Raw genomic sequence first — 16,753 nt, forward strand, 5'->3', positions numbered from 1 at the left:
TATCATTGGACTCATCAATTAAAACACCAAACCATGGACTAGCAGAAACCTTCATTATTGTGGTTTTCATAAGATGTGATGCCATGCAATAGATCATTTCAACACATGCCTTATCATCATTATAGAGACTAGTTGTATATGGTGCATGACAATCTTGCAACAAATTTATCATCTCAGGAAAAATTGAAAATGGCAAATTTTGTTTAGCAATTAAATATGCAATTCTAAATAATGAAAGTAATGCCTCATCTTTGATTTCCCTTATTTTTTTAACACTCTTTTCAATACAATCTTTTCCTTCAAGCAAAATGGCTTCCATGGCAAACTTATGACAAGTTGTGCGAACATGGGATTTTAAGTTACTAATTTAAAAATTTATTGATCCCCCTTTTGAATATGCACTATGTGGATGAGGATATTTTAAACAATACTTACAATACATTTTTACTTCGTCTCTATCATAAACAAGCCATTTGAATTGGTCAAGCCAATTCTCTTGAAAGAGTAAACGTCCTTCTTTTTTTCTTTCAAGTTCAGCCTTATCTTCAAGTGAAATATTATCAAGTGATTCATTCGAAGGCAATGCATTAATTGAAGATGACTTCACAATATTATTAGTGTTTTCTTTTACCTTTTTAGAAGGATGCTTAGTTATATGTTCAATCCTGACCCATGAAAGAAGATTTCCTTGTCTTTTTTCTCTTGATTTAGGTGCCATTTCTTGAAAATAAAAAGAGTAGTTTCGATCTTACCTTCTTTGCTAATAATACTTGAAATTTGCTACCTTTTATAATGCCTTTGTTCCTTTGAAAACCAATCTCCTCAGATCTTTAGTCTCTTTTTATCTTCAACCTTCACAAATTTATCAATAAACACATAACAAAAAGAATTTGTTACTAATCTTTCATTTCACCAACCACTCTTAAAAGAAAAGAGATCACATGCATGCTTTTGCTTTATTGAGTGATGCCAATACTTAATTAGAAATTACATTGGTAATAGTAGAACTTAAAAGACTAAACTTTAAACTTTAAAACTTAAAGCAAAATGAAAATTGAATAATAAACTTATAAAGAATCGAGATGGTGCTTACCTGTAGGCTGTTTTTCCACTTGCCAATCGTGATTTTAGGGAGAATGTTGACAACTTGAAAGTTGACTCTTGAGCAATGAACTTGAGTCTTGAAGCATGGAACTTTGGAGGCCCAAATCTCTCTCTCTCTCCCCGTCAAAGGAAACAGCCTGGCCCTACATAGTACTGAGTACAGGGCCCAGGCCAACAATCTGTGTGTGTGTGTGTGTGTGTGTGTGTGTGTGTGTGTGTAGGAGTCTGGACTCTGCTCAATCTTCAGGGCTTGCGGGCCGCGACCAATCTTCAGGGCCCAAATCTTCTTTCTTGCTCAATGCTTAGTTTAAAATTATATGTTCAATCTTGCGACAGTTCTTTCTCTCTGCGAGTCTGCCAATGTGTCTTCTTTCTCTCTGCGAGTCTGCTGAACAGTGAAGTTGTGAACTTTGAAGCCTGCTGCCTCACACCCCCACGCCCAGGCCCCAGGGTTGAAACTTGACCGTTGAAGCCTGAAGGCTAACGGGTCACGGCGGACGCTGGATGCCCTCTCTCTCTCTCTCTCTCTCTCTCAGCCCTGACGTCGAACGGGCCCATGCGGACTCTCTCTCTCTCTCTCTCTCTCTCTCTCTCAGAGTCTCAGCCCTGATGGGCCACGGCGGACGCCTCTCTACTGAAGCCTGCTGGTAGCTGCAGCGCTGCCTCACGCCCCTACGCAGACGCCCTCTCTCTCTCTCTCTCTATGCCGAACTGCCGAAGCCTCAAGGCTCACGCCCCCACAGGCAGGCCCCACAGTGCCACGGCCCACGCTTAGAAGTTAGAAGCCTCACGCCATGGCGCATGCTTAGAAGCCTCCACGCCCACAGCGCCATGCCCTTAGCACCACGCCCACAGAGCCGCCACAACGCCAAGCCCACAATGCTTAAGGGCCTAAAGGCTAAGGCTCTGAGGCTTGAGCGGCTGAAGCCTGAGCCTTAAGCGCTCTCTCTCTCTCGCTCTCCTGAATCCCTCCCACAGGCCCAGGCACAATCACGACTCAAGAATAAGCAGGAACTTGGAAGCCAAGCTTGAATGCAACACTCACAACTGCATGCAGGCTCACGATTAATCATCACAAGTCTACAAGAGCTCTCTCTCTCTCTCCCATCTGAAGACTGATAGTGGTTAGTTGGCTACTGCCAGTCGAGTGCATTAAGAATTAATTATAATTAAATCTAAAATATTCAAACTTCAAGGCTAGATTTGTCACTCCAGAGTCCATCTGCCATTTGGCAAATTGCAATGCATCCTTTAAAGTTAAAGCTTTAAAAAGACTTAACTTTTAAGATTTAATTTAAAGTATTATAATATATATATAATATATATATATATGTTATATTTATTATTTAAAATCCTTTTCCATATCATTCTAAAAGGAGATCCTCCTTCTATTTTAATGTTGAGAAGGATATTCTCCTTGGATGATCCAAATTAAACGGTCCGAGTCATTTTCACCTATATTTTTTACAGGTAAGTACTTCCTGCCCACATATAATTGAATAAGTTTTTTCTTGAAATGAACCGGCCTTAGGATGAAGCGAACCCGTCTTTTCCCGAACACTGGCTTCTACCCTAAGCTTGGTGATGCAAATATTTACCATCAGTACAAACGGTATTACCAACTTTGCAATTTCCATAGATGTTTCGAGTGTATAGAACACTCCATAATTGTAGATAATAGGTATCCAAATAAAGGAACTATCATTAAATTAACAAAAGCCAATAACCCAATTGATGTTATTTAATCTTATATATTGAATCCATGGTCACCAAATCCTCCAACTATATAAGTTTCCATGGTCCTCAACTTAAAGTGGAATGTCTCTCATGCATGTGCACGTGCACAACCAAACAATGATCTCATATGTAAACCTTCTTTTCCTCTCTTGTTCAACTTTGCAATTTAGGACAAAGAGTGAAGCATGCTTACAAGAACTATATATAAAGCAAAAGAGAGCAGCTCGGGACATGCAAGTTGAGGATGCAAGACGGCGGGCTCGTTTTGCCAAATTAAATAAAAAATGTCAAAAGCCAACCAAAAAAGAAAAGAAAAGATAGCAATGCACTTCCTCCCAACGCCTCTACATCTAAAACTACATTTTGCATAAATAAATTTTGCAATTCAAGGCTATTCAGATAATACAAGGCTAGAGTCAAAATGTGCAAGTCAAATTATACAAAAAATAGCTAGGACTCGGTTCACTTTTTTAAATACCACATGGTAACATGTAATAAAAGGTGCTGGGACTATGGATGACTCGAGATACTTCACAAAGTTATGACATGGCATTGGGGAGGGTGTTAAGGTGCATTAATGAGTTGCTATGACAATCTTAACTTGTGGTGCGGTCCTTACTTGTAGACATTGTGTAAAGTAAGGTCCAAGAAAAATATGAACGAGAAAATTTCCTCACCTATTGTGTGTGGGGTGAGCCTCTAATCAATGAAAAGATTAGGGGAGCTTGTTGAGGGTTCAATTTAGTTTCCAAAGGTATAGGCCTACTACCAACCAAGTTGGCAATGGAACCTTGGAGGGTTGCACTTTAGATCCCATATTTAAGCTCTAACCTTATTGTAAGCCCAAGTAACACTCAACTCCAAATAAATTAGGGTTTAAATTGAAGAAAACAAGGCAAGAAAGATAGCATGGTGATTGAAATGTTGGAATTAGTGATTGCTAGTACCCTTAGGCAAATTAAGGTTCATGTCTTTAGTACAAAATATTGTTGAGTCTCACAGGTTGGTGTTCCAAAACCATGAGATGAAAATCGACATCCATGATACTCTCCCTTCCACACACAAGGTAGATGTGGCCTAAATTGTTTCCCAATTCATACACATACATGTGCAAGCGGACATATTTGGTTCTATTAAAATTAGATAGTGTAGCCTATACTTTTGGTCCATGAATAAAGCTTTATGGTTTTCCAACATGGCAACTTTGTCTTTTTCTCTATGGGCATAGTAACCTCTTGGGCTTGAGACTTCTATTATATGCTTCTATGACTATTGAAATCTACTACTTAGATTCGGATAATGACTAGATGTTCACAATAAGTGTACGACTTTTGTGATGGCAACAACTAGTTCAAATTGATTTGTTGTGGATGGTTGTAGGCGAGGTGACATCCTTAGGTACTTGAAATATGCAATTCAACTTTTGGGATCATATTCTAATGAGCCTATTGAAAATGTGGCTAGTATTTGCAAGTTCTTTCTTGGTGCCTTATGGTAATGTTTGATAACACACGTGCACACACATGCACGTGTGCACACACACACACACACACACACACACACACACACACACACACACACACTCTCTCTCTCTCTCTCTCTCTCTCTCTCTCTCTCTCTCTCTCTCTCTCTCTCTCTCTCTCTCTCTCTCTCTCTCTCTCTCTCTCTCTCTCTCTCTCTCTCTCGTTTAGCAAGCTTATTGCTAGTTTATTGTCACATATTGGAAGCTTAAATGATAAGCTTCTTTTGGAAACTCACGATTTTGTTTGATTCCAATGCAACATCATCAATGAATAGAAAACTAATTTTTGTTAAGTGTCTCTTATGTTTGCCTTGCTAGCGGGCGCACACACACACAATGTACAGGGGTGCATACATTCACCTCCCCACACATATGCATGTGCGCACGAACACATACAATCAAGCACACATACATAGACACCTGCTCTCTGTCCCTCTCTCCTATGAAGGATTTTGAATTGAAGAATGTGAATATTTACAGAGGCCCTTCTCCCAACTAGAAACTAGGTAGAAAATTGCACAAGAAGTCACAATGCTACTAGAAAAAGGAAGGAAAATCATGAAGTGGGTTGAAACAAAGTTGAATGATCATATCCATCCATGGAGCATCCACCTCTTCAGAGGACACTACCAGACACTTGCCACAACAATAATCCTCAAACATGGTCCACATGACCACATACTTGAGGATGCATAAAGATGAAGACATTTTGTGTCTCTTAGATATTTGAAAGACCAGTTTAATTTTGTCCAAGGCCTAAGAAGGGATGTTTGTACATTGATGTGTCACAAAGTCCATTTGTGGAAAATGAAACCTTAGATCAGCCTAGCCATTGGGAAGGTAATGAAGACATGAGTGGGAGCCTCAACACATGTGAAAAAGACATTGGGAAGGAAATGAAGACATGATTGGGAGTATCAATACATGTGCAAAAGACACACATACCATGGGAGATCTTGTGGGGTCACAACATCCTATTGATGGGGAGACTACTTATAAGAACCCCAAAATACAGATTTCTCCTAATAGGGAAGTTAATGTTAAAAATATAGCATGGGAACCCTGTGTAAGCAAGGGTGCATGAGGGAAGGTGAGGTGTGAATGGACTAGAGGATAGGGGAAAACCCTAACCCTAGCTTTTTCAGTGGCTATATAAACAACCAAAAGGTCACTCTCAATGTAGATGAGAGAGTGTACTCTAGTTTTACTTTGAGCAACTAAATAAGCAAGATCTTTTTCTTGTACTTGAGCTCTCTTCTCCCTCTTGTGCACACATTTCCATGTTGCCACTTTGATATTTTAACATGGTATCAAAGCCACCTCTAATCCATTGAGCTTCCTCTAACTCCATCTTGACCTAATTTCACACGAGTGTGTGGTTTCTCACTTGAACCTGTTAAACCTCCCTAGACAAAATTGGACCAACAGTCAGTGGAAGATCCAGTGAGGGCAAGGAGGCCATTTCAGCCTACAACTTCTTTTGGAGATCTCTTCCCTAGCTCTCATGGGGCAACATCTTGACACTTGAGAGCTTGATATTAGGCAACTAGGAGCTCGGCATTGCATAAATCCCAAAATTGGCACAATTTCAAGTAGGAGCACGTTTCATCATCTGCAACAATCTATGGGAGGCACAACGTGGGCAGCCTCCACGGGGCATTGGAAGCTTGCCAATTGGTCCTTATAACTCTAAAGGGGTTTGGCCTAATTCTCTCTCTGCTGCTCACATATAGCAAAACCCTAAATGTGGGTCCTAGCAGCCATAAGATTGGTTGAGTAGTGCTTTTAAGCATCGAGTGTGTTTACACATTGAGCCACTACTGGGTGCTATTCAAATTAGTGCTTTTTAGCACTTGGAAGAAGTTCTTAAAGCAACACAAGTGGACAAGCATTTGTTTCAAATGTATGGTCAACATCTAAACCTACATCTCATCACTTTTTCTATACCATTGTGAAAGCTATGCAAAAGTATAAGCATAGGGTAATCCAAAGCATTATTTTCTTGTTGGTTATTCAAAAATCTAAAGGTCTTTTTGGCCCTTAAGCACATTCACTATGTGCTTGACTAAATCATTATCTTCCTTTTGTAAGGCTATGTGTGAGCTATAAACGTAGTGCCACTTCATCTCTTAAAATCACTTTCAACTTGGTGATTTAAACATCAATTTTCTTCTACTTTTATTGCTCGCCTTGTAAAAGATTAGACATTACCATTTCCCTATGCAATCGGTAAGACCTTCTTATCATGGCGTATGTTAATGTAAATCCTCAAATCTGCAAGTTTGATGGAAGAGACATTCACCCATGGCAAGTATTAGTGAAATCTGCAAGTTTGATGGAAGAGACATTCACCCATGGCAAGTATTAGTGAAATATAAAATGATGGAGAGGGGTTATTGGCCCTTCATCAAAGGGACCAAAGCCATCGATACACCCAACCCTATAGATGTAGAAGATAATGGAAGAGTCCAAACCATAATAATGTTGCACCTAGATGAATCCTTAATCCACCACATTGATAAACTTGCAACTGCAAAGGAGAAGTGGGATCAGCTTGAGAAATTGTATGGTGCAAGAGGAAAGAACTCAAAAATCTTCCTCAAAATAGAGTTTTTCAGCTTGGAATACAAGCAAGGAGAAGACTTGGGAAAGTTCAGTTCCCACATGAAGGGACATATGACCCAATTAGCTTCAGTCCAAGCTCTAGTTGTTATTGAAGAAGATGCCATTGCAATACTTTTAAAAGCTGTAAGGAAAGTTTTTTCAACTCTTGTAACTACCCCAACAAATGTGCCAAATCCTACACTTGAAGGTGTCATTCATTCTTGTTTGATGAGGAGAAAAGAAATCAAAAGGAAGGTAGCACTAGCTCAGCATCTACCTCAACAACCCATGATCAATTCTTAATCCTTACTATTTCTATTAAATGCTCCTTTTGCAATAAAAAGGGACATATTGTAAGCAACCGCTTGAAAAAATATCCCAAAAAGATGAAGTGCAAAAATTGTAAGCAAATAGGACATATCACCAATAAATGTTCTAAATCCCCTGAAGTACCTAAAGGGCTGGAGGCCAACTATGTCTCCAAAGCATTTGATGATTTTCTTTTTTAGTATTTATTGTATTATCTTTCCATAAATATCCTTGTAGCCTACTTTATAAAGGCATCCCACTGATTCATTGAGGGGGGAAACCATTTACATGCTATATAATCCAATGCCACCTTGGCATTCAAGGGGGAGGGGGTGTTAGAAATATAGCATCGGAACCCTATGTAAGCAAGGGTGCATGAGGGAAGGTGAGGTGTGAATGGACTAGAGGATAGGGGAAACCCTAACCCTAGCTTCCAGTGAGGCTATATAAATAGTCCAAAAGTCACTCTCAATGTAGATGAGAGAGCGTACTTTAGTTGTACTTTGAGCAATTGAATAAGCAAGATCTTTTTCTTGTACTGAGCTCTCTTCTCCCTCTTCTGCACACATTTCCATATTGCCACTCTGATATTTCAACAATTTAGGCCTCCACAATCAAATCACCCGATTTCACCACTTATCCATCTCTTCTCCTACACCATCTTTGTGATAACCTTCATGGTTGATGGTCTCAAAAAGTCCTCAAGATTCACAAAAGCCCAATCCAACAATGGTGACAAATAGTCTCATTTAGGCAATAGGGAATGCTGCCAAAGTTGTTTTGCCAAACTCATTCAACTCAATTTCTAATTTAGAGGGACTCAAAAGTATTTAAGTATATGGTGAAAAAGGGTAAACTTGAGCGTAACAAGGAATATGAACAGCTTGGCACAATCCTCAAACCCTTCCATGCTATGCAGTTAAACTTATTGCACTCCATGTACTTATCAAGCCAGTCAAGCAACCTTAATCTAACTAGAATTGTATCTTGAATGAAAGATTAGTTTCCCACTCTCAATCAGGGGGATGCCAAATAAAAATGTAGTATCTTTGTTAGGAACACCTAGATTTGAGTATGGCTCTATGAGACCCCAACCTAACTACCCACTGAAACACCTAGCAATGTCAAACTAGGTTGTTATTGTACACATAAGGACTATAATATGGCCATCTCCACACACACACACACACACACACACACACACACACACACACACACACACACACACACACACACACACACACACACACACACACACACACACACACACACACACACACACACACACACACACACACACACACACACACACACACACACACACACACACACACACACACACACACACACACACACACACACACACACACACACACACACACACACACACACACACACACACACACACACACACACACACACACACACACACACACACACACACACACACACACACACACACACACACACACGCACGTGTGCGCGCGCACACACACACACACTCACACACACACTCTCTCTCTCTCTCCTCCACCCTAGTGTCTAGCTACATGTAAACATATGATACATGCATGTGTGTTTGTATATATGAATATGGATATATGAACGAACACACACACACACACACACACACACACACACACACACACACACACACACACACACACACACACACACACACACACACACACACACACACACACACACACACACACACACACACACACACACACACACACACACACACACACACACACACACACACACACACACACACACACACACACACACACACACACACACACACACACACACACACACACACACACACACACACACACACACACACACACACACACACACACACACACATGCATGTGTTTATACAAGAAATGCATTTACTAAACACATTCAACATAGTAAAAGAGGAAACTAGAGTACAAGTCTACACACACGCATGCATGCACACATGTGCACTCACATATGCACCCTCACATGTGCACACAAGAGTACATATGCATGCACACATGTGCACTCACATATGCACCCTCACATGTGCACACAAGAGTACATATACAAACAAACTATACCACATTATATCAATATCCAATAGCATAAAATTTTTAATATTTGTACAACTGTATCGATGTACATTTGTCCTAAGTATATGCATATATGTATGTATGTCCTCTGTAGATGTAGGTGAGCGCACGCCTGCCCGCCCACCCACACACACGCACACATGCGCACACACACACACATTGTGTGTAATGTGTGCATGTGCACGTGTAAGTTTGTAGTATATATTTTATCTATGAAGGCATGCATACATATATGTAAGTAAGAATGCATGTCCATAAGTGTATACAAGAATGTAAGTAAGAATGTATGTATGTATTTGTGTGTGATGAATCAATGTATGTGCACGCCCCCCTTCCCCTAAGAAACGCATGCACTTATGCACATGCAAACATGTCTATACTTAAAAGAGAATGTACACATGCATGTATTTACTTAAACTAGAATGCTTGTATGTATGTATAAATGCATTATATGTAAAAATGTATGTACATATGTATGCAAGCACGATGCAAGCTTATGCTTTACTCCTATAAACAATGAAGCATTGAAATATTTTTTTCACATGCATGGAGCCTCTTCCACACCTAAACATTATGAGGAATGAAAAAAAAAATAAGTCTCAAGTGCTTTGAGTCTAGTCTAAAGATATGAAATCCATGAGATGTGATTGTCCTCGCAATGCTTTTATCGTACCACACAATTATGGTAACAGATGAGCTTGTAAGCATGGCTCAATACCCCAATACTTTTTCTTACAATTGTCTTCTACAATATTGTGTGTATTGAACAAGCACTTCATTTACATGAGATATGTGAAAAAACAGAATACATACAATGCCTTTAAGACTTGATACATCTTTTGAACTTGGATTATAATACCTCATATATCCCTTGATGTTAAAAATAGATTAAAATGAGCTTGAAATTCCTCATAATTTGTGCCATTTAAAACAAATTAACTCAATACCAAGATGTGCATTTTGAGGGTGTGACCAATATTTCATGTGATAGGCAAGTCTTCAGGGATACATTCTAATTATTTGGATTGCACGTAATATAGAAGTCTAGACATGTTAGGCATACTTGATAAAGTAGCAAAAGAAGAGGAAAACTAGTTATACATCCTTTGATATTCCTCATGCTAGTATTTTGATAAAGCATGATTTAACATGACCTCTTGGTTAATTTTGAACCCATTCATCCTCTTTGTTATATATAAATGAGATTTGATTAATCATATTGTTAATAGAGAATCTATTTTCAAGCTTTCACTTCATTTGGCAAAAGCAACTTAGGAAAAGGGTCCAAATATGGATGATGATGTGGGTATAGGCATCATCCATCCAAGGAGCCCCTTTACTTGTGGATTGTGCTCTACATTCTGTAAGGCATATAGCTTTTATATTCTTTGAGGAAAGTGATACTTCCTTTTCAGCTTTATGAGCAACATACCAACATGCTTTTTCTAGTAGACAATGATCATGTGTAAGGATTATTGCCATTCCACATGGTCTTATTTAAAATCTTCCAAATTGTTCCCTAGAAGCTTTGCTTATATTTCTTGAGTTCATTCAAGTTTGATGCAATGCTACCTTCAAATAGGTTGTAAAATCCCCTTCAAGCTAATCCAAATTGGTTTGTATTTCTCCTTACCATTTGTACCTTACGATATGGTTACATCATATTCTTCGTTATAACCACTGCATGTTCAAGTGTAGTTGTGATGAGTTATTTAAGTTTATATTGCCACACATTGTGCAACTCACATTCAGTGTATTGATTTTGTAAAAAAAAGCCCCATGAATCTTATAATTAGTCCCTTTCAATCTAGATGCAAGTGATTCTCAAGTCAAGTACTAATATTATTTATTGGTTTTTATGGGAAATCATATTACATGATAGGTCAAAAACAAAACCTCCATTTGATGGAAGGCTTTCAATGTTAGATTTATACATATTAAGCATACAAATAATATAATACTAGTCTTGCATGCAATATAAGTATAGTATTGCAAAACTACTTATATTAAGACCTAGAAATCACAAGTCTAAAATGCTAACAATATAAAATATAGTACACACATTATTGGGCATGGTATATGGCTAGGTTTTCTTTATCACTTAAATAGACACATTCTATTCGCTTTGTCTTGAAGCACACACTTTATTGGGCATGGTATGTGGCTAGGTTTTCTTTATCACTTAAACACACACATCCTATTCACTTTGTCATGAAGGACTTGAAAAGTTGAATGGAATGGTCCATGCTATTCTCAACACATGCATCCATTCTTTTCTTTGGGTAAAACCAATGTCAATAAACACAACATAATATATGATCTTAGCCCCTCATATATGGATTAGAACTAAACAAATTATAAAACTTCCAAGTGTTGGCTAATAATTGCTCCCATATGATGAGCATCATGAGATATACTCCAATAGTAGATTTGAAAGACAAAATCCCAATGCTCATGGATGAGGTGGCTTACTTTATGATTCCAAATTTTTCAAAAAGGAAGAGTAGTGGACCTAAAGGAGAAAGGTGTCTAAATATGTAGTTGTTGACTTTTTTCTTCAAAATTGCTAGAACGATAATTGGAGAAGGCATGTGATGGAAATGAAATCCTCAATGTAAAATAAATTTAGTGAAAAGTTGAGTTACTAGTATGAGAGAGAGAGAGAGAGAGAGAGAGAGAGAGAGAGAGAGAGAGAGAGAGAGAGAGAGAGAGAGAGAGAGAGAGAGAGAGAGAGAGAGAGAGAGCTCTAAAACCACCATAACTATGCCCGATCTTGGTCTTTCATGGAGACACACACACACACACACACACACACACACACACACACACACACACACACACACACACATGCATATGTGTGCATATGCGTGTGTGGATGCATGCATGCATACATGTGTATGCGTGCACACATGCATGCGTGCATGTGAGTGCATGCACACATATGCATGCATGTGTGCATGTGAGTGTGGATGTGTGCATGGAAAAATTATTAGAAAAGAAAATCATTTATTCAAAAGTAATGTTAGCTTACAGAAATATTTTCTTTGCTGAAAAATTTAAGTTAAATGCATAAAAGCATATTTCTTTAAATGACTCATAATCACTTAAGACAAAATAGGTCTAAACGCATAAAATCTTCAAAGTTATCAAATAGAAGCAAATGATCACATGATTGTTCAAAATGCTTTAAATGTTTTTTATAACAGCTCTCTTGTTTTTGGAAAATATTTAAGATAAGAAAACATGCTAACACCTTAGTTTTGTGCCTTCATAGTCACACAATAGTTCTAGATAAGAATTGAATGACTAGTGGCCTTCCCAAACAAACATGTCTAGAAACCTTACAAGGTGCCAAATAAAACCTTCTTCAAGGAAAGCTACAAGAAGTTCCTTGGTACTTGAGGGCATGGGCTAGGAGGTAATTAAGTCCAATATACTATAGTAGATTTAGCTCTCAAATTATAGGAGGAGCTTAGAAGGACTTTGAGAGAGTAAATTTCTCCTTAAACTAAGGATGAGAATGCAATCTTTTATGTGGTTGACCTTAAGAGGTTATGAGGTATTGTTTTTAGACAAATGCAACTTATATTAGCTTAGTGAGAGCTTGTAAACATATAGAGATAATGATACTCTCTTTGGACTCGATACAGTTATCTCTTGTGAAGTTGTCTTTGGATTTGAATATGTATAAATGGAAATAACAAGGAAGCTATTTTCTTTGTGAAACATAACACGGTATCATAAAGTACTTAGCATGCTAAAAATATTCTATTTGTCTGGGTCAAACGCCTAGGAAAATGTAAGATTACAATCTCACTGTTGTGGTCTAAGGATGCACGGATCCAATGAGTTGGATAAGTTTCTAGTCTTTCCTAGAGCTAGCTGAAGAATGTAAGATCCAATGATATGGGCTAGAATCCAAACCAAATTAGTATTAGGGATATGGAACATAAGCTATATCTTGTAATAAAGGAAAAATGCATTCTCATCCTTGAACCAAGTGTAAGGTTGGTCACTGTTGGGTCTAACAAACTACCACGGTGATAGAGTAAGAGCAGTAGGTTTTCTAAACCAAGAAATGCTTGCATTCCATAGTCAAATTGGAGCTTCCACAATCAATTAAGTTTAGTGTACCCTTTAGAAGGGACTTGATAGTGTGGATTATGAACAAGAGCTTTGGTCAACTACTAAAAGGGCCCCAAAAGGGGTACCTTACATGTGGGAATATTTGAAACAAACCAAAAAAGTCATAAAATTTAACCCAAGTGAGTTTTTAAATATTCAAACATATTAGGATGGTTAGAACTATTTTGGATTATTTTTTGGACTTAAGGTTGCAACGATGTACACAGAGAGCTTGAGAGAGCGCAACACCAAGTGTATTGAAAGGTATTAATGGAGAAGATTTATAAGTCTAAGTATTCCCTAAAGTGAGTAGGCATATATACAAGGCTAGAGAAAAAAAAATATCCTAGAGAGACAAAAAAGTGATGTGGCTGTCCTAAGTGTATCCATGCCTATCATTACTAAAATATGATAACAAATCCCCCTTGGGAGTGACACAGTGAACAAGAGCTCACACTCACGTACATGGAAGTGCTAAGCCCATTGGACTATAATCAATCTAGAAAGGGGAGTGCTTTGTAGAAAGCTTCAAACTTCTCAGGAAGGCAACCTTTTTGGAAATATATGCAAGGTTTTCCTATGTTGACACATAGGCCAAGTTGATCTCTTCTGTAGTGAGTCTTTTCTTGACACAATGATAATGCACCTCAATGTGCTTAGTATGTGCATGAAACACTAGATTTCGTGCAACATTCATTTTGACTATTAATGAAGATGGTGGTGGCAAATTCCACCACCAACACCTAAATCAACCAAAAATATATTTGAGACAAACACACTCAATTGTAGCTATGAAAGCTATCTCGTACTCAGCTTCACAACTAGCAAGGCTACAATGGGTTGCTTCTTGTGTAACCACCATATGCAATAGTGGTGAAGCATGAAGTAAAAACCACATATGGATACACAAGTGTTGTAGCAACCATCCCAATTAGAATCCAAAAAAGCATGCAGATCTACTGGTAACTATCCCCTTTCGGATACAATAGCCCAAGGTGCCAATTACCACTCAAGTAGCAAAAGATACACTTCACTGCCTGCCAATGCTTAGTGTGTGGGAATAAATCTGCTAATCTATGATACTACAAATTGATGTCATGCCTTGTAATGCATACATAAATTGAGCATCCAACAGTTTTCTAATAGAGAAAACATCATAGTAGTCTCCGACATCATCAAGGATCACCTGCAAACATGTCTTCGAAGGAGTAGTAATAGGCTTGTAGTCCTCAAGAAAAAATCTCTGCAATAATGTCTCAACACACTTTGGTTGATACAAAGCAATATCTCTTTAATGTTTCTTGAATCGAAAACCAAGATAATGATGCAATAGGCCCAAATCTAACATGTCAAAAAAAATGATGAGGAAGAAAATAAAGCAGGTTATGAAAGTGCAGATGAAGAATTTCCTCTGATAGAGGATGATCTTGTTGATGTCCCTACAGATACCCCAGATGTCGAATATCTCAGGGTACTGGATGGAATGACCATGGTTCCATTTGGGTTGATCAATGGACCACAAAGTATGTAGAATCTGTATAAGCAATGGATTAAAGGCATAAAAATTAAGTTCACCAGTGGCTCCTATCACCCTGACCGTTCAGTCGAGAGAAAAGATGATGATGATGCCCCTTGTCAACAGAAGCCAGAGTCATCAAAGCCATGGCCTCTAGCAGGTCTGTGCTATGTGACATTCCTGGACGCATCCTCGGAAGATGAATCCTTGAGTCCTGAAGAAATCACTACTCACATAGAAGCAAACAAAGCTCTGATACCCTTCCAACAACGTCAACCGATAAATGAGTCATCTGTTTAGAAGGAGGACACTGGTTCTAGTGGAACATCAAACGAGGATACTACTCTCTTGAAAGAGTCAGACCTCTATCTAGAAGCCATCCGTGGGACATTTATCCGCGAAGTGGAAGGAGAAAGGCAAGTAACATTCCTGGATATTGACGGTACTGAACGTCACCTGAAAGTGGGCCTCAATGTTCTAGAAGAAGAATTAGTGGTCCTGCGAGACCTACTCAAAGAGAACTTAGATATGTTTGCTTGGTCATATAAAGACCTAAAGGGGATTGATCCCACAGTATGCCAACATCACATTGACCTAGAGCCTGATGCCAAACCTGTAAGGCAAAGACAAAGGTGTATGAATCCTAATTACTCTGCTCTAGTGAAGGCTGAATTACTAAAACTTCTTGAAGCAGAGTTCATTTATCCCGTGGCTAATAGTGAATGGGTTTCGCCCATTGTGGTAGTACCCAAGAAGAAGGGAAAACTTCAAATATGTGTCAACTTTCGAAAGCTCAATTCGAAGACGAAGAAGGATCATTTCCCTATCCTTTTTACAGACCAATTGTTGGACACAGTGGGTGGCAGGCCATGAGTTGTATTCCCTCTTGGACGGATTCAACAGATATAACCAAGTCCAAATTGTAGAAGAGGACCAATCTAAAACAACCTTCACCACAGAATGGGGGACATATGCTTATAGAGTGATGCCTTTTGGGCTCTGTAATGGTCCTGCCACCTTCCAATGAGTAATGATGGCGGCCTTCCAAAATCATCTGTATGATTTCATTGAGGTGTATCTTGATGACTTTTGTGTCTATAGCTTGATCCGAGAGCACTGGGGACACCTAGAGCAATGTTTTGATAGATGCCGAGAGTATGGGATTTCTCTCAACCTTGACAAATGTGTCTTTGGTGTCTCCTCGGGAGTTCTTTTGGGCCATATTGTCTCTGCATAAGGGATTGCAACAGGCCCTGCGAAGATTGAGAAGATTGCCGCCTTAACAGCACCAACAAACCTCAAGCAATTAAGAGGATTTCTTGGACATGTGGGCTACTACAGAAGATTTATTGCACATTTTGCAACCAAGACAGCCCCTCTGCACAAGCTCTTAAGGAAAGAAGCCGATTTCCTTTGGACTGACTGTGAAGAAACCTTTAATATCCTAAAACAGTGCCTTATGCATGCACCTATTTTACAACCTCCCGATTGAACGAAGGAGTTCCATGTGCACACCGATGCATCAGTTGAAGGGCTAGGTATTGTCCTATGTCAAAAGGGCCCTTCTAAATTAGATCAACTGATATATTATGCAAGCCGAAAGGTCACTGATAGGGAATGAAACTATACAGTGATAGATCTTGAGTGCTTGGAAATGGTGTTTGCACTGGAGAAGTTTCGACACTATCTATTGTCAACACATTTCAAGTTCTACGTGGATCATGAAGCCCTGTC

The sequence above is a fragment of the Lygodium microphyllum genome, chromosome 23 (assembly GCF_053477565.2).
Source record: "Lygodium microphyllum isolate KBCC chromosome 23, Lygodium_microphyllum_v1.1.10, whole genome shotgun sequence".
Taxonomy (NCBI): Eukaryota; Viridiplantae; Streptophyta; class Polypodiopsida; order Schizaeales; family Lygodiaceae; genus Lygodium; species Lygodium microphyllum.